We start from the raw sequence: 23,272 nt of genomic DNA, 5'->3' as shown, positions 1-23,272 counted from the left end.
CAGCAGAGCTGCTGCATAGACACCTGTAAGGCAGGGATGCCAGGACCCTTTCAGGCCCTAGGGCCCTAAGGCACACAGGTGACATCTCTACACCTCTGGATGGCCCCTCTAGCAGAGTCCAGTAGAAACACACACACACACACACACACACACACACACACACACACACACACACACACAAAGATAAAACCCCCAGAGAATGAGTCTCTTATTTTGTCTCTACTTGATGCTTACATCTGTCTCCCCCACCTCAGATGCTAACGGGATGCTGGCTCATGCCAGGTGTCATGCAGACAGCACAGAAAGAAGATGCACAAATACTCCTGGAGAGATTAGGACGGTGCTGAGAGACACTGTGCACAGGCAACTCTGAGCCCCAGCCGGGAAGTCAGGATGGGAGATGGATAGGAAGGGCTGGCTGGGACGGGTAGGGCGTGAATGACCTATGCCAGCAGAGGTCATGGGACAGAAGGTATCAAGTAGCTGGCTGCTTGTAGGCGGCAGAGGAAGTACAAGCTTAGGTGTGTGGGAGATCACAGAGGGACTCGCCATGCCGTGCCATGCTGTGCCATGCTATGCCTTGCCATGCCAAGGCTGGACTTCAGAGGTGGTGTGGCTAGAATCTCAACTCTAAGCTACTTCTTTATTCTGAAACTGAGTTCTAAAGCCCCCATGGCCTGTTTCCAACAGTGTGCATTCAGTGTCTATTTCCTATATTTAGCAGACCGTCTGATATGGACTAGATGTTCAGGAAGTGTCTGGGTTTGTTAGTTTATTTAAACATCTCTCTGATAATAGGAATGGAAGGATCACTTTACACACCACACATGCAGCATTTTTAAAAGCACAGTTTATTTGGGATTCTTATGGTTCCATAGGGATGGCTTCATATCCATAATGGGGCTATGTGCTTGAAGGCAATGTATACATGAAGACATGTCATTTATTTCCACCCCCAAGTATGTTCTGTAGATCCCTCAGGGACAGATGTCCTTATAAGTGCTTGAAATGCAGACACCTGGCCTTCACTGCTGGTCTGATGACCCAGATTCCAATGGGGATGAGGTCTGAGCTACAGCCAGCTCCCTTGGTGATTGATGACCCCCAGCCCAGCCATCCAGCCCACAAAATTGGAAGACAGCATAAGATTTGCAAACAGCTATGTGCATGGCATCACATTCGAAAGATAATGCTTACAACTCTCCATTGGCCAAAATAACGATCTGTGAGGCAGTTACCACAACCTTAATGAAAATTTACTGAAAACAATGACTACAAACGCCCCTACCATCTGAGACACATTCCTGCCAGTCTGGCTCCTCGGGGCCCACTAACTTTTGAGGGCTCAGCAGACAACTCAGGATTTTTGACAAATGGTCTCACCCACTCAGTGCCCAGCAGAGCTCTTGTCCTGGAGTCCTTAGGGGAAAGGGATTTGGGTACTTGTTTCCAGGCCTTCTTTGTGGTCCTCAGGAGCCAGTTCTGAGTTTGGATCTAAGCACGAGGCTACAGTCAGGACAATGCCTAACGGGTGTTGTAGTTTTATAAAGGTCACTATGAACAATCCACTGAGGAGAGAAATAGGAGAGCAAACATAAAATCAGTCGTCTTTCTACAACCTATTATTAGAGTTTGAAGAATCGTTTTAGATAGAGTCGTACAGACCTCAGTCTAATGTCAGGCCCACGAGACGTTCTCGTGTAGGGAGACAGCTCTGACTGACTAGTAAAAGGGCATTTTGAGAAACAAGTTACTCTCAGCTGTCTCATTTTCCTTCATGTCTCCCAGGCAGAAGTCCAGTTTTTCAGCCATAGAGCAACCAATTTTTATCAGGTAGGGTTGCAATGTCCTCATGGCCTCTCTCTCTCTCCCTCTCCCCAACTCCCCCCCCTCCCTCTCCCTGATAGTTACTGCCACCAAAACCCGGACTCTAGTGTTTATTTTTGCAAAAGATTATGAGCTCTCTTGGGAAGGAGTTCCCATGTTATGGCGTCTGTAGTCACATAATAGTGACATTAAGTAGGAATGCAGTGTTTGAGGAATACTAATCACTTTAGCCAGTGGTCCCTTACGGTAATGAATACCTGGACATCAGTACCTCCCTGGAAGGAAAGCTTATTTCTAGGTTTTCATCCACAGGCAGTGGCACCGCTGCTTTCAGACCTGTGGTGGAGAATGCATGACATCTCATGGCTGTTTCTCAGAGAAGAGGCATCCTCCGAAGGACACACCCTCCATGACCAGAAGACCTCCCTCTCCGCTCCACCTTTACTATTTCTACCACTAACCAACCTAGACCCTGGAACACAGGATCCTCAGTACATTCCAGATCCAAGTACAGCACTCAAGGGACAAATGTCCACAGCTCACCATATGAAAGCCAAATTCTAAACAATCATTAAAAAAGCAACCAGACTGACTGAAAAATCCAACTCTTAATTTCCTTTTAAAATTAAAAAAGAAATTCAATCTCTTAGATTAAAAAATGAATTTAACAATCGCTTACAAGTATTTGCCAAGATCCAAACTGAAAATGACCATGAAGAGAAAGCAAGCTGCAAAGGACTTGAGCAGCCACGCCACTTGAGGAAGCCTCCTCGGTGACCTTCCCTCACTCCCCTTTTTATCACCATTTACAGAGTGCCAATCATGTGTCAGCCACCATTCCAGCCTGGTCACCATCACCACCTCATTTTCCTTATCACAGCTGGATGAGGTATGTGTTAGGACACCCCAGAAGAGCTAAGAGTCAGGTTGGTCCAAGTTCAACGTCACAGACTCTACCTTGGGTAGCTGGGTCTTCCATTCTGTGAAGTTTAAGGCAATCTCCCCTTCTTATTCCCAGACTACACACACACACACACACACACACACACACACACACACACACACACACACACAGACAGACAGAGAGAGAGACATGCGAACACATATCCATGTAAGTGCTTGTATGCATGCATGAACACACACACTCACACATATACTCATGGAGGCATGTACACATGTCCATGTAAGTAAACAGATGTGCACACATATGTACACATACACACAGGCACACATACATACACTCAAGTGTACACATACACACGCTACACATACAGAAGCAAAAACACTCCCTTCAAGTCCCAAACACATACACACACTCACACAGAGAGACATGTCCACGGAAGTCATGTGCAGCTCCCCATGCTTGTTAACTTCTTGGTACTTCTTACAGAAGATCTGATTTAACAGACATGGTACTATATCTTGCCTTGCATGTGTAATGTAATCTCTCTCCTGATAATTTATGCTTCGTTTGATGTCAGACTTCATGTGACGGGATCTGTTATGGCAAGGGCATCACCACCTTGTCCCTTCCAGATATGGCCTCACTGGACAGCAGAAGTAGGAGCCCAGGTCCACACATCTTTGACAGTGCTGTTCGATCATTAGTTTTGTCTAATCATTCTTAGGAAATTGTGGTTTTGTGGTTTACATAAAGAGTTAAAAGCTTCTCTTTATTGGTTACAGAATTTTGCAAGATATGAAAACCCTGCATTCCCCGCCCTCGCCCTCATTGACCTCCCAGCCTTCCCATTACGCCCTGGCACCATCCCGGAAAACAGCCTTTTTCTCATCCTTCTGGGACATTTCAGTCATCACCCGAGGGACAAGCCAAGTCAAACAGGCAGCATGAACAGCCATCACTCCCTTTGTGACCACAGGAAGGACAGCTTTAGGAGGGACTGTGAAAATCTACAGTTTGTATGACTAAAGAGGCATTAACGGAGATGAAGACTAAAGTCACAGGGCACATTTGTCCAGGATTGGTGACACAATTGCGCAGAAATGGCCCCACCTTCCTGTCTGGCCTCTTACCAACACGACATTAAAGTCACACTGGCCACACAGGAAGCCTGCTCATTCACGGGCTGGGTTTGAATTCCAAGCACTCCGTGCCCAGTGGCCTTGGGCACGTTATTTTCCCTCTGTGGGATTCAACAATCACTTCTGAGAATGGTGGCAACACACTCCACTGGTGAGGTCATAGTAAGGACAGGGCCAGCTTTGTGGGTGTGCAACCTGTGCAAGGTGTGGTCAACAGTGACATCTGTAACAATGTAGTCTTTTAAGTGACACTTTGTAAGTGAAGTCCAAAGGGACAATGGAGCACACATGCTACCAAGTGAGATATGTATGGTGTGTGTGTGTGTGTGTGTGTGTGTGTGTGTGTGTGTGTGTGTGTGTGTCCCATCCCTGAAGTCCCATTACTATGGCCTGTCTGCAGGGCCCCATAAGCACAGAATTCCAAGGCAGTGGTGATGCATGCCTTTAATCCCAGCACTTGGGAAGCAGATTCAGGCAAAGTTCTGTGAGTTCAAGGCCAGCCTGGGCTACAGAATGAGTTCCAGGACAGCCAGGGCTATACAGAGAAACCCTGTCTCGAAAACAAACAAACAAACAAAAGAAAAAGGAAAACAGGCAAGGAGCCCTGTGGCTTCCTTTCCACCCAGACCGCCTTCCTGGATAAGTCAGCCGCTAGTACTGAAAATGGCAGCACAGACGGACTTGGCCTAACGGTGAGTCAGGAGCACCTGAAATGAAGGTGGACGATGGGTGCGGGTGGCAAAACTAAGTGTGTAACTAATTTCTACGTTGTGCCTAAGAAGCAGGAAGTGCTTCAGGGGAAGGCAAGGCTGGGAGATGGTGCTGGGGAGAGGGAGCACTGATAAATTGCCATTTGAATAAATGTACAGAGGGAAAGAATGAGCTGAGTGGGTGTCTGTGGACACAGATACCCCAGGCAGAGTGAAGGCAAATGTCCCGAGGGAGGAGTTTACCTGGGAAGTCAAAGCAGGGGGAAGCCAATGGGAACAGGGGGAGTTAGGTGGAAGGTGGAAGGGGTTGGGGACCTGTGTTATTGCAAGACCCTTGGCTTTTCCTGCTGAGCTGGGCAGCCACTGAAGTTTCTGAGCACAGAGCCCAGGATCTGATGTCATCTCAACAGGACCTCTCTGGCCGCAGTGAGTGACCAGAGGGAAGAGAAGTGGGTGAAGGTGCAGAGCACTGAATTAGGGCACAAAACAAACAAAGAAAAAGACCTCCAGGCTGAGAAGATGGCACAAGAAAATGGAAGGCAGGAGATAGCAGAAGTTAAAAGAGGGCATCAGCATTAAGAAATGAACCAAATAGATGCCAACAGGATATCCAGTTCTGAACACAGGAGAGTCTGAGATGATTTCAGTGAATGCAGAAGAAAGGATGCAAAACCAATAACACAGAGGATAAAGCTTCACATTTATCCCACAAGAAAAAACACAGCAAAACCAAAAAAAAAAAAAAAAAAAAAACAACCCAAGAAGCAGATTAAATAGACAACGGCTGAGTAAAGATAGATCTGAGTCTTCAAATTAAAACATATACATGTAGGCGGGCGGTGGTGGTGTACGCCTTTAATCCCATCACTTGGGAGGCAGAGACAGGTAGATCTCTGTGAATTTGAGGCCAGCCTGGGCTACAGAGCAAAATCCAGGACAGGCACCAAAGCTACACAGAGAAACCCTGTCTTGAAAATATATATATGTAATAGTTTGGCAAAAATTTATATATCGAGCTAATTTGAATCACAGACTAAACTTTGAACTTCAGGGGTGTTATTATTCTCCAGATAGCCAGGCAGGAAAAACAAACAATCAAAAACCCTCACCATCTACACAGAGAGAGACCCGAGCGAGTGCTGACCTTAGATTCCCAGCAGTACAGCCTGTGAAGGTCCAAGGGCCGTGCTGGGCAGCCCTGACTGAAGGAAAGGGTGTATTTGAAGAACCTCACATTCAGCCAGAGCTGTTGAGACATAAAGGCAATGGCAGGCAGACCCCAATACACACGTACACACACACACACACACACACACACACACACACGTCATTGCTGGGGAGCTACATTAGTTATATCTGATGGGGCAGGCATCACAGGGCCTAGTATGTGCCTGGGTTCCCAGGGGTGGGTGTTAGAGGAAGCCCGGGGCAAAGGAGGGGGGAGCATTCTCACAGACTGCAGATCTAGAGCTATCTAGAAGAAAAGCAATCTAAGTTATCCATATATTTATGCCTAAAAAAAAGGAAAAAAAAATTGTATTGTTCGACTGATCACTTTCAAGGAGTCCTCCAAGTTAGATTATAGAGGTCAATGGGACAATACCAACTATGTCCACCAACCAGAACCTAGTTTTTCTCAAGCAAATCAATGATTTATTGGATCATTTTATTGTGCAAACATAGTGGAATTTGTAAGCACGCATACCGTGCTTAAATGCTGCCTCCTCAACATATGTAAATGAGCTCACTTGGACTGGCTGAGATAATTGGGGTCAGAAGCAGCAACAGCCTGATAAACAAATATGCCCCTAATGCCTTTCTAGCTGTGGTTAGTGTGAGGGGAGAGGATGGGGCTTTAGGACACTTACCAAGCTTTAGTGGGATGAGCCCTTCATAATGATGGTCGACTGTGCTTACATATGTAAGAGCTCTCTTGAAATGCTTAAACAGCTGCATGCTGCTGCAGTTCAACCAGAGACTGAGTGCTCTGCGCCACGTGCACGGGGTTCCCGGGTTTCTGCAAGAGCTGCCATCTAAGGGAGCTTCTGCCATCTAAGGCGGCCTCTGCCGTCTAAGGCAGCTTTCTTCCCTCATTCCTGCAACCCGCAGCAAGATGGAAAAACACTTTGTCTGTGTGCTGCATTTATTGGGGTTTGGGAGAAAATTGGACAGAAAAAGAAATGCTTTAGAATGTAAATTTTTTTCTTGGATTGAGATCTTGTCTTTCTTGAATAAAATATAAGAGCTCTGAAAATCTTTGCTGGATATAAATTTCTGCAAAGAAATTTTTTAAAAAAATCAACTAACCCACAGAGTGTTAAGCCACAAAATCCATCACGAAAAGCCAATTGAACAAAACTCTTAAAGAAATGAATGATTGCTGAGTCATTAATTCTGCTAATAAACACTTCATCTGTGCACCTACGGCACAGAGCACTTCCTCCAATAGGCTGAAAATGGCCCAAATTCAAGAACAGAAACTGAGCCCTCTCTCACTTACTTTCTTGTGATGCAAATAGGAAAGTTTCCAACTCATTTTTAAAGCATTGAAGAAAGAGATTTGAACCTGAGACACCAAGAACGTGCTCTGTGGGTTTGCAGAAGAACCGCTTGCTGTGTGGGGAGATAAAGAAAAGCTTAAATGCTGGTGCTTGTTTCCAGCTACGGAAAAGCTTCAAACACTGGTCGGACTGGACATCTTTTCTCCAATAGCCGTTACATGTAGAAATGGAACTGGATTACTCCTGGATTGTTTTTGTTTGTTTGTTTGTTTGGGGGGGGCTTTTGATAAGGAATTTAATAAAAAACGTGTTAGAAATAGTTGCTCACATCCTTGTTAAACTCCTAATTAAAATTGGCCAGTTGAACTGTGGTCCGTTAGGTCAAGTTGGTTGAAGTATTGCTGAACACACTGACATCACACAGCATTTCCACTGAGGATAATACGGGACTGAGTGGTGACCTGGATGTCAGGCCGCTACTTATCCAGTATCCAGTGTCCCTGCAGTCCTGACTGATGCCTACAAAGCGATTACAGAGATTGCCTCTCCCCTTTAAGGACAAGTCAGGCCTGTGAGAGGGGTAAGATGAACACTAGGTAAGATACACACTATAATCATAAGTTAGCACTTCGAGGATGTGATATGGAATAGAACTGGAAACTGACTAGAATATTCTAGTGATGGGAAAAAATGACCTTACAAACTGTCAGGTTCGGGATGGACAGAGTGGAAGGCTGGGTGCTGGCCGTGGAGCCACTGGTTTGAACGTTCTCTCCAGACCTTTCTTTATTCCATGGGGTCTCATGCTGTGTCGTGAGAATTATTCTTCACTTGGGCTGCATACCAAACCCTTATGACTGCTTTTGGTTGGTTGGTTTTTGGGGCACCATGAGTCAGAATCATGTCTTATATTTTCTGATGAGTTCAGCTGCCATTCCAAGTTATCAAACTGGATAATAAAGACTTTTAAAGAGCAAGCAAAGAAATCTTAAGGGCTGCTGGAGGGCATTTGCAGAGCAAGTAAAGAAACCAGGTACATAATGTCACAGAGTAAAACCCCAGCTTCCTTTGCATAGTGTGTTACAGACCAATACGTTGCAGTGACATGAGCCGCCTTAAAGAGTAAGATATCGGATATCAAAATAATGTAGCTACTGTGGAAAAGATCACATGTGCGATTCTGACTTTGTGAAATTCTAGCCCCAAGATTAGTTCTTAAGTACACATAATTAAAACACCAAGCATGTCAGCATATTATCCACTCAATTCAGTGATGCAGATGAGAAAGTTTCCTGTGAAAATAGTAACTCAGGGCCTGAAAATAAAATAAAAATAAGCTTCAGGGCCTGAAAAGAAATGAAAAACAAGAATCAATAAATCAAAAATAGCTTTTTCCCCTTAGAGTTGCTGGGCCTGCAGTTCTGTGTGGAGCTGCGATTGTGGGGTTTCTGTTCCACAGGATGGGGTTTGTGAAACTTGTCAAGAATAAGGCCTACCTTAAGAGATACCAAGTGAGCTTTAGAAGGCAGTGAGAGGGTAAAATTGACTACGATGCTCAGAAACAATTGGTGATCCAGGACAAAAATAAGTATAACACACCCAAATACAGGATGATAGTTCGTGTGACTAGCAGAGATATCATCATACCATTGCATAGGCCCATATAGAAGGGGATATGATAGTCTGCGAAGCGTCTGCACATGAACTGCCAAAATACGGTGTGAAAGTTGACCGACAAATTATGCGGCAGCCTAATCTGTACAATAACTGGCCTGCTGCCGGCCCGCAGGCTTCTCAGTAGGTTTGGTATGGACAAGATCTGTGAAGGTCAAGTGGAGGTGACTGGAGATGAACACAATGTGGAAAGCATTGATGGTCAGCCTGGTGCCTGCACTTGCTATTTGGATGCAGGTCTTGCCCAAACTACAACTGGTAATAAAGTTTTGGCGTCCTGAAGGGAGCTATGGATGGAGGCTTGTCTATTCCTCACAGTACCAAACGATTCCCTGAAAGCAAGTTCAACTCAGAAGTACACCATAAGCACATCATGGGTCAGAATGTCGCAGACTACCTGCATTACCTAATGGAGAAAGACGAAGATTCTCACCAAAACAGTTCTCTCGGTACATAACGAACAACGTATTCCAGACACGATGGAGGAAATGCATAAGAGAGCTAATGCTCCATCTGAGAGAATCCAGCCCATGAGCAGACACTGAGAGAGAAGTGAAGAGGAGGAACCATCCCAAAAAGTCCCTTGCCCAGAAGAAAGATTGGGTTGCTCAAAAGAAGACACATCTCCTCAGATCTCAGGAATGGGTTGCTGAGAGCTAAAGCAATTTTCTATGAAGATTTTTTTCATAATGATAATAAACTTATTGACCAAGCAGCTAAAATGAATGAATGAATGAATGAATACAAATAAATAAAAAACAAGGCAGGGCCAAGCAGGTGCAGGCGGTAAGTGAGGTGGAACACACCCTCCCCCCACTTTCTATCGTTATTCAGATCATTGGGAGAATTTCCTTTTGCTCATATTTTGGGTCAATTTTATCTATTTTCCAGCTCTAGTGTCAAGTTCCATTTTTCTTTCCATGGTCTCTTTGCATTTTTTCCTTTGGAAAATAACTACATTGGTTACCCGGACAACTATTTATCCTCTCATATTTGGGGAGGGGGGAAAAATGAGGAAATATGTTTTAAGGTCTCACTAAATTTAGAAATATTTTTCTTTATATGTTCTTTATAGGGGGTCATGAGCCATTTGCAATGGAATTGTTTTACCCATATTTTGCACATGATGAAAGTGAGACTCAGAGATACGAACTAGCTTTTCTGGGCCACAGAACTGAAAGGAATGGGACTGGACGACTTTGAAGTTGGCAGCGCGGTTGACCCCAGCATTGCATCTGAAGCCCCTGGGCTGTGCTAGGCCGCTTCTCCGGGCCTTGGTAGCTGGGCAGAAAGGGAAACCTTCCTCCTCTGATTTCTGCAAGCATTTACTCATTCATTGCCCACACACTTACACATCCTTTTCCATGGTAGATACTATAATGTACTAAAAACATAAACACGGCTCCCTCCATAGCCTCTGGAGAAACTGAAGGAGAGAGAGGTTATACATAGGCCACTCACACAGAAATGTACACAGGCTGTTAGGAAAGCAGAGGGCAGCATAAGGGAAGGGTTAAACAGGCCTCTCCAGAGGGCAAAGGGCTTAATCTGACTGCTGGTTACTGGAGAGCCAGGGAAGGAGTCATGGCATATGGAAGACAGGGGCAGGAAGACGCCACTATGGCAGGACCCTGCTGTGGGATGTTCTGTATCCCACTAATCAACAAATGTGTTGCTGATTAGTCAATAAATAAAACACTGATTGGCCATTGGCTAGGCAGGAAGTGTAGGCGGGACAAGGAGGAGAATAAAGCTGGGAAGTGGAAGGCTGAGTCAGAGAGACACTGCCAGCCGCCACCATGACAAACAGCATGTGAAGGTGCTGGTAAGCCACGAGCCATGTGGCAAGGTATAGATTTATAGAAATGGATTAATTTAAGCTGTAAGAACAGTTAGCAAGAAGCCTGCCACGGCCATACAGTTTGTAACCAATGTAAGTCTCTGTGTTTACTTGGTTGGGTCTGAGTGGCTGTGGGACTGGCGGGTGACAGAGATTTGTCCTGACTGTGGGCCAGGCAGGAAAACTTTAGCTACAGGACCCTTCAGATCGCTGTAAGAAAACGGTCTTGTTCTAACTTGTAGTAGGGTCTGCTACAGGTGTTTGGGGGGTTAATGCCAGCGTGTGGCAGAAAGGCTGGGCTTGAGATATGTTTCCAGTGAACATGATTAAACTCATGGAAGGGAGCCTAGGCAGGGGGTTGGTAACTATAAGCAAAAGGGGGAAGTGACCTGTCTAAAATGTCAACCAGGGCTGGGGCCTCTTATCTCCCTCTATCTATGCTCTTCTAAGACTTAGAAAAAAAATGGCTGTGGCTGGACCTGGGGACACTGGCCTGTGATCACAGCTACTCAGAGGCTGAGGCACGAAGATCCCAGGTTCAAAGCCAGCCTGAGTTACAGTGTGAACTCAAGGCTAGCCCAGGAAATTCAGTGAGAGCCGGACTCACTTTAAGGACTGGGAAGAAGGCTCCGTGGTGGCGTGCTTGTGTGGGTCCCTAACCCAGCCCCCACTATTGAAGAGTACAGAGAAGGAAGGAAGGAAGGAAGGAAAGAAGGGGTGAGGAAGCTTGGGTGTCACCATCATTTCCATCCTGAGCAGAATAAAAGTTAGAACAAGACCGTTTTCCTGAAGGAATCACATCATCACAAGATGTGTCCCTAAAGATCAGTACGTGGAGGAGCAGAGGCTGCAAGTGACCCTGTCTGAGCAACAGGTGCCTGTCACTCCTTTGTGTCTCACAAGAGCCACCGGTCAGGAAAGTGCGGCTGAGGAGGAGGAACAGAGTCCCTACCTACCAATCGCCCAGGGCACATTTTTCACAGCCTCCCTCACAGATTTAAGGGACTCAGATCCTCTTTCCAGTCCAGCCTCTCATCACCACCAGGAAGATGCTCTGGAGCAGCCTGGGGAGCAGAGCTTCTTTGACCTTTATCCCATAGTACCTGTGACCTCCCCAGGGACCCGTGACATTCCTGATTGTGCTTGTAGATCAGCAATACTGATCAGAAGGGACATGGAAATTAAAGAATTGCAACATTGCATATTATGAAAACAGCTTGGTGTTTTTTAGATGCACACACACATACATACACACCAATGCACACACACTTACACACACACACACACACACACACACAGAGTTCTCCCAGTTATGTGGCATCTGAGCACTGGGAGAAGATGTCCCTGGGTGATATAAACATGCAAGGCTGTCCCAGCAGGGGCTCCCAGCAGTAGAGAATCTCAGCATAGCACCATGGTGAAAACCACAGGTTTAAGTGTCTGGCAGATCCGGTCCAAACCTGACTCTTCCACTCAGTGTTGATGTGAGCTTAGGTAGGAGTGTCTCCATTTCCTCAGCTGTCAAATGGGCAGAAGAGTATTACTGCTGCAACATCAAGCCAGTTGAAATCCCAGCATGGAAGGGGAGGAGCTCTCCAGGCCCCAGTCCTAGCTGAGGGACAGTTGGTGGCCCCACAGTTGTGAGCATATTCAGACAGCATGAACTGGACACAGTGGGGTATTGAAAAAGAGGGCATGAAGTTGGAAGGGGGACCTGTTGGGGGGGGAGAAGAGTTGGAGGGGAAAGGAGGGATGGACATGATCATACTACATTGTATACATGCATGGATTTCTCAAAAAATAAATAAAACTATTTTAAAAGTAGGATTGGCCTTGTGGACTTATTGTAAATACTAAACATGGAAAAATAAAAAAACAGGAGTTACAGCAACACTTAGCATAACCTCTCAACAGGCTCCCAGCCATGACAGATGGTCCCTGAGAACAGGGCTCCCTCCACCATCCGAGATGGAGTTAGAGTCACCGGCAGAAGCTCCCTGTTTACTGTTGTGTTCTCAGTCCCAGCTTCTTACTCATGCCTTTCCTGTTCTTAAATAAGGAAATGCCTTCCCCACTGGCTTCCGAGGGTTGTTTAGAGCACAAAGGAGGACTGGACAGATACACGTGGGGACACCCTGAGAAGCACGGAGCCCGGCCCAGCTCAAGCCGGGGCTGAACACCAGACAACAACAGGAAGCTGCCGCGTTGCAGCTCGAGCTGTTCCTGGCAGCTTCCAGAGGACTTTACCAAATGTCCCCTTGTCCCCTGCCAGGAGCTGCTCACGAGCACTCTGGGCTTCGCTAGCACAGGAACACGCAGGGGTGCCGGAGCAGGCACCTCCTCAGAGCACCTGTCCCTGTCGGGGTGCTCCAAGCACACAGTGGCTTTCTGGGAACCCACTTCTGTGATTCATTCCCAGTGCCAGGTCCCAGCCACACGAAAACCAGACAGCAGAAGGCAGCACCAAATAATTTTTGTTTCGACTTCTCTGGTTTTTTTTTTTTGTTTTGTTTTGAGACCGAGTCTCCATGTGTAGCCTTGAAATCACTATGTAGCCAGAGTAGGCCTCAAACTTACAATCCCCCTGCCTCTACCCCCTAAGCACTGGGATTACAGGCTTGTTCCACTAGTCCTAATTCAAAATAATTTCTAAAATAAACTATCATTGTTATTGTTGCCAGAATTTACTGGATGCTTTTATGTGTCCAGATACCAAACACTGTGACATGCACATTCTCATTTAATCCTCAGAGTCAATCCTCAGACCTGGGCCAGGAGGGTCCTACCCTGCTGGTGGGCCTTCATGGTGCATCTGACTCTTCTTCTGGTTCCAGGACCAGCTGGGGCCAGCATCCCAGCCTCCCCTCAGTATACTTTCTGACACTGGTGGACCTTGATACCCTTCTTGTGCTCTGCATGGCTGACCAGATACTCTGAGGAATGGAGTTCCGTTTTCTGCCCACGAGCTTTCAGAACAGGACGGACGTGGGGATAGCTCTACTCCAGAAGAGAAGCTCGGTAAACAACCACACCCCAGACTACTGTGCTTCCTCCTCCTCAAAAGCTATTGGCATACCTTTTGGGGTGACTCAACTTGTTTCTATAGACAGGTACCCCACAAAGATATTTTTCCAGAGTCCTACATGTGAGACCATCACACCAGATTACACCTGTCTGCAAGCCTTACTCACAGGGAAACACTGACTTACGTTAACTTCCTGAAGTAACACATTTGGTGAGAAGAAGAGTCTGGAATGTCCCAACTCAAAGCCACAACACTCCAACACTCCGCCATCTCCCAGATTTCTTCATCTCTCTCCACCAAGTTGTAGCTACCTGAGGGAGGCTAACTCTTCCTTAACCCAGGCTCTTCTGTACTATGTCACCACTCGTTCCCTGGGGACAACACCATCATCCAGCACACTCTTATTCAGCTGCCACTTACCTGGCTTCCCTGGACATCCTGACTTGCCCTACATGACAGATTTTATCTCTTTCAAGAGAAACATCCAGCTTAAACATCTTTCAGTGGCAGCACGAAGGCATTCGTTATAGAGTATGAACCCCAGCAGAAATTCGTGTCCTGTTTTCAGCCTTGCCCGTAGAATAAAACTTTTTGGAGCACAAAAATAGATTTAGCATCTACCAGATGAGGAACCAATAACTGAGGGCAGTACTTGCTTCAAGAGGCAGGGCCAGCGGGTTTCCAACAGTCTGGCTAGAGCTTGGAAAGGAATTGGTGGCGGAAGCCATGTTTTCTCCATCTCTCCTTGTAGTAGACTATTTTAAGGTGTGCTACTTTTGCTTATGTTGCATTTGTTTAACTCTGTGGAGCTGTGCTACTGTGCCTGTCTAAAACACCTGACTGTCTGGTAAAGAACTGAACAGCCAATAGCAAGGCAGGTGGGGCTGGCAGGCAGAGAGAGTACACAGAGAAGGAGAAATCTGAGAAGAAGAGAGGGAGGAGAAAGAAAAAGCAGCAGCCAGAGGAGGAGGAGGACTCCAGGGGCCAGCCACCCAGCCACCCAGCCACCCAGCCACCCAGCCACCCAGCCACCCAGCCACCCAGCCACCCAGCCACCCAGTCACCCAGCCACCCAGCCACCCAGCCACCCAGCCACCCAGTCACCCAGCCACCCAGCCACCCAGCCACCCAGCCACCCAACTCCACAGCAAGCCACAGAGTGAGAAACAAAGAAAGGTAAACGGGAAGAGAAAAGGAAAAGTCCAGAGGCAAAAGGTAGACAGGATAATTTAAGTTAAGAAAAGCTGGCTAGAAACTAAGCCAAGCTAAGGCCGGGCATTCATAATTGAGAATAAGCCTCCATGTATGTGATTTATTTGGGAGCTGGGTGGCGGGCCCCCCTCAAAAAGAATAAAAACAACAACATCTCTTTGCTCCCTGAAAAGAGATGTGTCGGGAGGAGTGGAGTCAAGATGTTTGGGGAGTTAGAGACTGCAACCATTGGCTTCAGTGAGAATCCGTATCTTGTCCCACCTTGATGCTGCTCCTCTTGACAGGCCCACTTCCGTCCCAGTCAAAGTCAGAGCGGCCACCATGAGATGGTACTTCACTCACTGAAATGGCTAGCTCGTACCTATCAGATAATAGGGCTTGGGGAGATAGCTCAGTTGGTAAAGAGCTTGCCGCATGAGTATGAGGACCTGAGTTCAATCCCCAACAGCTGACATAAAGAAACAGGCGTGGTAGCATATGCTTGGAATCCTAGCACTGGGGAGGTGAAACAGTGCTTGGGGTTTGCTGGCCAGCCAGCCAAGCCTAATCAGTAAACCCTGGGTCCCTGTGAGAGAGCTTGTCCCAAAAAACCAAACTGGACAGCTCCTTAGGACACCATAGACTGACCTCTGGTCTCCGCATGCACACAAACATGCACACACACACACACACCCCCACACACACATACACTAAGCCAGATAATGATGTAGAACAGCCAGATCTCCCTATGTTGCCGATGAGGGTATAGAATGAAGCGGCCACTTTGTAGAGTTGGAAGTTCATCAGAATAAGCTTAGAGCTACCGTATAGCCCTGGAATTCCACCCCTAGGCCATATACCCAGGAAGACAGAAAACATGTCCCCTTCAAACTGTGCAAGAATGGTTATAGTAATACTAGTCACACTTGCTAAAAAGGTTCAAACGACCTGAAAATTCATCAACTAATGAAGGGACAAACAAAATGTGGTATAATAGAATAGTTTTCAGCCACAATAATGAATAAAGAGACAATAGTTATTACAACTTGAAGGGCTAGTGTGCTAAGCGAAGGAAGCCAGACACGGAAGGTTACTGTACGTTTTATGCATCCATGTCCAGAATGGGAAATCTGTAGAGATAGAAAGTAGATTGTTGATCCCTGAGGCTAGGGGTAGGGATGGAAAAGTTTGAATGGAGAGACAATAACTAAAGGATCAGATTATTTTATTTTACTTTCAGACAATGAAAATCCTAAAAAAACCCAAACCAACAAACCAAACAAAAACCACTGTGGTGACAAGTTGTATGTCAGGAAGTGTACTAAAACATATTGAACCACCTACTTTAAATAGATAAATTATACAGTGTACTTAACAGCTCAATAAGGCTGTTAAAATTAATTGCAATAAAACAAAAGACCTTCATATAAATGAATTCCCTCACCTCACCTAAACTCTCCAATCCTGCCCTTTCTCCAGCTGTCCATGAATTACATAGCACGTGCTCACTGTAATCAGCTCCGTGTATCTGTAGGGACCGTGCCTAATGGCCTTCTGCCTCTTGTCCTTATTTAAGAACTGATTTACACCGGGAGTGGGCAGCTGGGTAAGCACCAGCCACTAAAGGTGCCATTACAATGTCGAAGTCTAAGACTTGGTCAGAATCAGTAGCCTAGGCTGTGGTGACACCATTCGGTTGATGAAGGGGTCACCATCCAAACACCAGGACCTGAGTTCAATCCCCAGAACCAATCAGAAACCCACGTGTGGTGGTGTGCACTCGTAACACCAGCGACGGCGCGGCAGAAACAGGAGGTTCCTTCAGGCTTGCTGGCCAGGCAGCCTGACCTACTCTACCGGTTCCAGAGTATTGAGAGATGGTGTCTAAAGAAAACCACGGTAGATTCTCTCACTAGTACCTGAAGCTGCCCCACACAGATGTGAGCACGCACACACACATCCATCAACACACACACACACACACACACACACACACACACACACACACACACACACACACACGACTCCTTCCCCAGCCTGAGCGCTCTCCATGCCCTTCCCAGGCCAAAAAACTGAGCAGTTACATTATAATAAGATTCACCTGAGAAAGAGTCTCAACACACTCTCTCAATAAAACACTTTCTTTTCTCTTAAACCACCCCACTAGACAGGCAGCAAATTTGAACTTCAGCTTTGCATAGGTCATCCCTGGCTGGAGTTAATCAGCTGCCGTGTGTAGTTCTTTCCCATGCTTTCCTGGTCTTGTGAGAGAACATCATTGCCGGGGTGGAGGGGTTTGACATCATATGTCTCATTACTGATAATTATTCCAACCATGTTTTGAAAGAAACGTATTTGTTATAAAGATCATAAACCAGAGACTCAAATGTGTGGCTGTCCTTCTGCCACGGCCTCCATTCTTCCTGCTCCCGTCCCATTCATTATACATGAAGGACAGTGTTTCCTTTGAAGCACAGGAGAATGGTCCAGGAGGCACTTTATTACTTTGTCAATCACAAAACACAAACCGGCGTCCAAAGGCGATTCAGTTACTTACCAGAAGGATCACAGCGGCCAAACCTGAACTCGGGGGAGTCACAGTCCTCGGAATACAGATAGAACAGATGTGTGACTGTGCTATACATGTGATGAGCCGGGTGGGGGATCTCGGGGACACTCAGGTCCTCAATAATCAGTCTCCTTCTGTGCGATCCCCTGAGGCTGGTTCTCTCAGATGAGGCGACTTTGCCCTTCTCAGAGCTGCACAATTTCCCCAGACACTTTAAACCAAGGAATGACGGCATCTTGGCATGGCGGACATGTAATCAAGATTGGACCCAGGAGCCCAAGGGCTCCCCAATAGCTGCTTCGGCTCTCCAGGTTCCTATCATCTCTTTTCTCACTGCCCGGCAAAGAAGATTAAGGACATATTTAAAAGATTACCCTCAGGAGCTTAGCCATATTTTCAGCCAGATGATTATGTATAAAAACAGCCCACTACCAGGAGCTCATGACTGCAGTCTGAGACAGGAATTCGTACTTGAAAATAAAATTAATACTGCACCTAGGGCAATACCTAAAAGAATTATCTGGCAACTATTTCTAGAATGTCCAATATTATCTGGTGAGAGTGCTAAGAACAAGTCTAAATAAGCCCAAGATAAACTGTATTCACTCTACAAATGCATGCCAGGGACAAGCTCAGGTCATAATTTCAAGACTGCCAGCATTCTGAAGCTCAGGGGGCTGAAGGGGGCCCAGCAAAAGCACCCTGGCTTTAATTAGCGACAGATCAAGCTCCAGGCCACAGTGAGCAATCATTTCCTTTCCACATTCTAGAGAATTCTTTCCCTAGTGCCATAAACTCTGCTGCATTTTCAGTAGCCAAAGTGTTCAATGTCTCAGAGTCATTCCATGGGCTCCCTGCTAATGTAGACGCACAGGACGGGGACAGCATTGTCACGGGGTAGAAGCTTCACTTTTCCCCAAAGTCAACCCTAGTAGGTCCCTCCGGGACTTAGGGCTCTGACATCCAAAGGGCAGCCCTGGTGAAGAGCTTTGTAATGTCCACACTGTCAGGGTAAGTACAGTGTGTGACATTCTACAACCACACAATAGTGACAGGTCAAAGTGAATACACCTATGCTTCTTCTCCTGCTGTTGGGCTACCAGATCCTTCAGAATTTTCTTCTATTAAAACCACTGTGCACTTTAAATAAATGGAACTGTAAGCCTAAGAGGATCTGCAAAGATACAGTCCGGCACTTCTCGGAAATTCCTGTGAATATCTACAGAACATTCACAAATACGAAATGTGGTATCTGCTCAGACCTCCACATGAGATTCCTGTGGGTGGGGCCCAGAAATTTCTATTTCTAAAAGTTCTTCAAACCAGAACCAGCAATAGATGCCCCAACCAACTCTATCCTTTAAGATGAGGAAGGACAGTATCAGAGAGGCTGAGGGACTTCCTTGAGACAGCCCAGCAAGCCTGGGGGTGAAGTACTAAGCTGTGTTCATTCTATATTAGGAGGCCCCTCCACAAAGGTGGCGGAGTGAGCTGGGAAGTGCTTGCTTCCTTTACTGGCTCCTGATTCTTAGTGCGGGTTTTGGCAGCAGAATTCAAGAACCAGAGTCACCAAATTTGCTGGACTTGTTCCCCCTGGTGGGAAGCACAGCGGACTCAGAAGAGGAAGGCGGTTCCAGAGGCTTCCCAGCCTGCGGTGGGCCAGGGGCAGTGGAGTCAAACTTCAAAAGTTTCATACCCTAAATTACAGAATTAAGCCCATGTCAGTCTCTCCCCTACACCCACCCCACTCGCATACACATAGACACACACCCCTTGTAATGCCTTGCTCTAAAGACAGTGTGCATGGCTGCTGGAACAACCTATGTGCCCTGAAGAGCCTATCTTCTTGGCCCAAATCAAGTGTGACAACGCCATTTTACCTCTCGGTCTCTAAACCCATCAACTGTCACTCACGGAAACTAATTCCACGGCATTAACTCCACCTCCATGCTCAGCTGCGGCTTATTTCAGCAGTTAATATTCAGGCCAGCCTGGGTTTCGGCAGGCTTACAGATCTATGTATTTACTTCAAGACACAGCCGTTGGGATAGGAGTATCTCCCTGTGGTGTAATACCTGCCTGGCACAGGGGAGGCCCCGGGTCCATACTCTGCATGACGAGAGAAGTGATTGTCTTCTAGGATAGTGTAAAAAGCAAACATGTGAATTTTGGATTTACAGATTATAGGGAAGAAGTCTGGTACATGTCAAAATGCTAGAGCAGGGTGGGGGGTAAACCCCATGAGGTGGCTGATGACAACAGGTGTCCATTGCTTTTAAAGACAGCACATGGGGCTGGAGAGAGAGCTCAGTGGTTAAGAGAACTTCCTGCCTCCTCAGAGGACCTGAGTTCAGTTCCCAGCACAACTCACAACTGCCTGCAACTCCAGCTCCAGATACAAACAGATACATACACATAAATATAGATGCCTCTGTGCATGCCCACACTCACGTGCACATACACACAAACAGATACACACATAAATATAGATGCCTCTGTGTGTGCCCATACTCACGTGCACATACACACAAACAGATACATACACATAAATATAGATGCCTCTGTGCATGCCCACATTCATGTGCACATACACACAAACAGATACACACACATAAATATAGATGCCCAACTACATATAAGCATAAGAAAAGTGGCCTTTTTCTCAGGTCAGAGTTCAGAGCTGGCTACTCAGGGCTTGGGGCTAGCTGGTGGTCAGGAAACCTGTGGACTAAATTCTACTTCTAACTTAACCTCCTTACATGATTCTAAGTAGGCTCCCAGCAGAGACCACATCTCAGTGTGCCTAACAGCAGGCCTAGGAAAGCTTGGCGTGGGGAGAAGTCTGCGTCCAGCCCTTACCCTGCTGCTCAAGCAGCCTCCGGCCACAGTCCACGTCAAAGGACAGTGCCAGCATAAGAGGGCAGTGGGCATTGTTGGCATTTATATAGTTGTACAAGAAGATAGCACTCAAAAAATAAAGTAATAAAGACATTGCATTGTGCTACATTACAAAGCTAGCAATGCAAATGTTTACCCCGTGTCTAAGGTTCGGCTGCCCGAGTGACCAGCCAGTGACCAGCCAGTGACCAGCCAGTGACCAGCCAGTGACCAGCCGATAGCCAGGAGCCTGTACCTGCTGTCAGCAGTTCCAACTCACCTACGTAAGTTCCCCCATGGTATGTTGCAAATAGAAACTAGCAGCAGGGAAATTCACCAGGGAGCTTCAATAAGCGTGGAGAGGCCCCTAGCACTTGGCCTTTGTGCAGTGGGGGTAGCTCAGTGACTGTCCGAGGAGATGGATTCCATCTCCGAGCCAGTTTTTGGGTCAGCCCAGCGCTCAGGGGATGGATGTCATAGACACTGCTTCTGCAGGACAAGCCACAGCGCCCCACAAGTGAATCCCTTGGTTATGTTTTTGTCATCTGCTGAGATCTACATGCTTCTCGCTAAGAAACTTTTTTTTTTTTTTCAGAGAGCAAATCCCTGTCTTCCGATGAGACTCTTCCCGCAGCCTGGAGTTCTAGGGAGATGGGCTGAAGGTGGCCTGCAGCTTCCTCAATGACTGTGGAGCTAACTGCTTTCTGGAGGTTTTTAAACGCAAAAATAAGCAAACCAAAGAGCTCAGGAAGCCCCCTGCAAACTGGCCACAAGCCCCTACAGGAAGCTCACATCAGAGTGATCTTCAGCGCTAAGCAGAACAAATTGAATGTGTGTGTGTGTGTGTGTGTGTGTGTGTGTGTGTGTGTGTGTGTGTGTGTGTGTGTAAGTGAGAAGGCTGGAAAGAGAAGGGTGCCGTTGGAACTCCCAGCAAGCATCATCAGAACCACTGGAGCCTCTCCTCTGAGGCATGCTTCCTGCCAGCAACACAGCTTGGTCTTTTGCTCATCTGCATTCTCAACCTCCCTGCAAAGCCTAGCCCGAAGGGGTCTTACCTATCCCTCCAAAGCAGGCTGTGATTTTCTGGGTATACTGGCATAGGCTTCCATCTGGGCAAGGCTTCTCCTCAAGGCCTGCTTCGTCCATCCCTGTGAGCATCTGCCTTTCTTCCCGTAATACCACTCGCCCAAGATCTGCTCAAAACAGAGCGAGCTGCCAAGCCCCCTCTCCTGCATCATCTCCATCAATAATTCAGATACTACATAAAATCTGCTGAGCATTCAAGATTGAGGTACTCTGAGGACTGAAGCATAATTAGTTAACGGACATCAAGTGTCTCAAATTACTCCCTGACAATATTCTCCGTAGGCAAGATTTTCAAGTAGCAGTGAGAGTCAGGCTTGAGATGCCTCCAAGAAGCAGCCACAGACAAGATGTGTTCAGAGACAGAGCACGAGTGTCCCCAGGGCTCCCAGGCTCAGTGTTAGATGAGTGTCTCCATGGATCTCTTCCACAGAGTCAGAGCACCGAGACACTGGGCACAGGTCACATTTCATCAGACCTGCTGCAGAGGAATGTGCTTCATACTCCAACTCCTTATCCTCGGCCATATATTACACTCATTTGCTAAAATTCCTCAGCCTGCTTCCCATTAGAATCTCCTGGAAATCCCCCTGACCTTAAAAATGCAGCTGTTACCTCTTCCTGTGAGGCTTCCAGAAGCAGTGTGGCCAGGACACACGTCCATTCTACCTCCGGACGACAGCTCTGCTCAGTATTGACATAGCCTACCTCATCATAGGGCTACTTCTAGACTGTCTGCATCTCCTGCCAGCTGCTAAGCAACTGTCCCCCTCACCCCCTTTCCTTTCCAGGGGGCGCTACACACACTGGGCACTCAATAAGAAGAGTGACAATATCCCATCAGGAGCTACTGTCAAATGTGAACCCTAATACTTGGATCCAACTGTTTGTCCACAGATAAACACTGTCGCCACAGTCAGCTGCTTTGGAAAGAGAGGAAGACACCCACATTCTATGGCACAGTGAGGCACAGACAGCTTCAAGCTCTTGGTCAGAGTTTGTCTAAGCGCCACTGATCTGGAAGGCACTAAGTGGCAGGCATATGCCCAGAGGCCCCCACCAGCTGTGGCCACAGGAAGCTGTCCCAGTAATCAGGAAACAGGCTGTCCTTGCTGGCAGGATAACTCACGGAGCGTGGAACCCACAGCTCCAGCATCAGCACTCTGCACGTGGGCTAGCAGAGGTGCTGACCCTGAGCAGGTGCACTGCGCCTGCCTGCCTGTTTCCCCTCCTCCAGAGGTCTCCTGGGAGGGAGAATGCAGAGGGAAGCATTTCCAACGGCCCGGCTGGAAGTATTTATAATTTATCTCTCTCAACACTGAAAAGCCCTGACTCATTCTGGCAGGCCTCAAGTTCTCTGTTGATTACTCGGAAATGTCCAGTAGCCCAGGTAACCATGTCCCCTCTATGTTGTAGCCAGGTCTCTTGTTTGCTGGTTTCTTCCCTGGAGATTATCCACCTTTAGATTAAAACTTTGAATTTGCAGAATTCCCTGCAGGTTATGGTCATAAAAATGCATAAAGTAAAATCGTGTCTGTTACTTGAAACCTAGCAAACCACCCAGGGCTAAGGTCCTGGATTTAGGAGGAAAACCTGCAGCTGCCACTTTGCCAAATCAGCATCATCCCTGATTGCATCCTAACATTTATCCTTACACCCACAGACAAGGGTAGTTCTTGCCCGTCATCAAGGAAACTTCTCTTGACAATAGACAGAGACCATTACAGGAAACTACAACGGAGGTATTAACTTTACTCTGCAAATATGTACCAAGAGGCCAGGGACATGTCTCAGTGGGTAAGGTTCTTGCTTTGTGAACATGAATGAATGACATCCCCATCACTGATGTCAAATGTTTGGCATGATAACACACTAGTAACCCCAACGCTGGGCAGGTGGAGACAGCAGAATCCTAGGGTTCACTGTCCAGCC

The 23,272-nt window shown here is 46.9% G+C and overlaps 1 protein-coding gene and 1 pseudogene across 1 annotated transcript in view; one reads left to right on the top strand and one right to left on the bottom strand.

Annotated features, from left to right (window-relative positions):
- The window catches only part of Ablim1 (actin binding LIM protein 1), a 301,455-nt gene that overhangs the window by 167,023 nt on the left and 111,160 nt on the right, over positions 1–23,272 (bottom strand). The window lies entirely within an intron of this gene.
- Positions 5,326–11,776, top strand: LOC128125781 (60S ribosomal protein L5-like; annotated as a pseudogene).

This window comes from Peromyscus californicus, unplaced genomic scaffold, assembly GCF_007827085.1.
Source record: "Peromyscus californicus insignis strain IS unplaced genomic scaffold, ASM782708v3 Scaffold_4__1_contigs__length_199733344, whole genome shotgun sequence".
Classification (NCBI taxonomy): Eukaryota; Metazoa; Chordata; class Mammalia; order Rodentia; family Cricetidae; genus Peromyscus; species Peromyscus californicus.
This window is presented reverse-complemented; position numbering and strand designations above follow the sequence as displayed.